This window comes from Delphinus delphis, chromosome 8 (assembly GCF_949987515.2).
Source record: "Delphinus delphis chromosome 8, mDelDel1.2, whole genome shotgun sequence".
In the NCBI taxonomy this organism is placed as follows: domain Eukaryota; kingdom Metazoa; phylum Chordata; class Mammalia; order Artiodactyla; family Delphinidae; genus Delphinus; species Delphinus delphis.
Genome location: NC_082690.1, coordinates 41541548 through 41542719, shown reverse-complemented (window position 1 = coordinate 41542719; position 1172 = coordinate 41541548).

The window sequence follows — 1172 nt, the reverse complement described above, 5'->3', positions numbered from 1 at the left end:
CTGAAACTGCAGATAGTACCAAACCCTATATACAGTATGTTTTTCCCTATACTTACATACCTATGATAAAGTTTAATTTATAAATTAGGCACAGTAAGAGATTAACAATAATTAATAATAAATAGAACAATTATAACAGTATATTATAATAAAACTTATGGGAACGTGGTCTCCCTCTCTCTCTCTCTCTCAATATCTTATTGTACAAATTTAATGACTTTTCCATTTCCATCTTAACTAAGCACTTATCACACGCTCTGGCCATAACTTTTTTTTTTTTTTTTTTTTTTTTTTTGCGGCACGTGGGCCTCTCACTGTTGTGGCCTCTCCCGTTGCGGAGCACAGGCTCCGGATGCGCAGGCTCAGCGGCCATGGCTCACGGGCCCAGCCGCTCTGCGGCATGTGGGATCTTCCCGGACCGGGGCACGAACCCGTGTCCCCTGCATCGGCAGGCGGACTCCCAACCACTGCGCCACCAGGGAAGCCCTACTTGTCTATTTGGCAAGCAGTCACTGAGCACTTATTTTGTAGGCGTTGAGCTAGGTTTTGGAGATTCAACAGCAAACAGCACTAGTGCAGCCCATGGCTGGAAGGGCTAAGAGTCTCAGGTTCTAGTGCAGGATGCAGACCCCTTACAGCACAAGATGGGAAGAACAGAAGAGGAGCATCTACCCCTGGCTCCTATGTTCCAGGTCCTGCTATACATCTACATATATTATGTCATCGAATCCCCCAGCAAGTCTAAGAGTTAGGAAGTATTATCCCCATTTTAAAAAGGATGACCTTGAATTTCAGATCTAACATACCTAAGATTATACAACTGCTTAAGTAAGTGGTAGAGCTGAAATGCCAAGACCAAGTTTGTTATCCAAGGCCCGTGTCCTCTATACACAAGGGTTTCCAAAATTGTTCTGTCAATCAAGCTGCCTCAAGGCAGAGTTTCCCCATGAATAAAGAAAAGAAAACAGTAAGGACAATACAGTGAGTTTTCTATTTAAAAAAACACTTTATTCCATTAATAGGCTATTCTATATACTGTAATTTGTCCCCTTTTACAGTTTAGAACTAAATGTTTTTTTTCTCATATGAACTGATGGGGATAATAAATGGTAGTTGTTACTCTTTTTTTAGGATCCTGATGTACAAACTCTATTCCTATATTTGGAAAATTC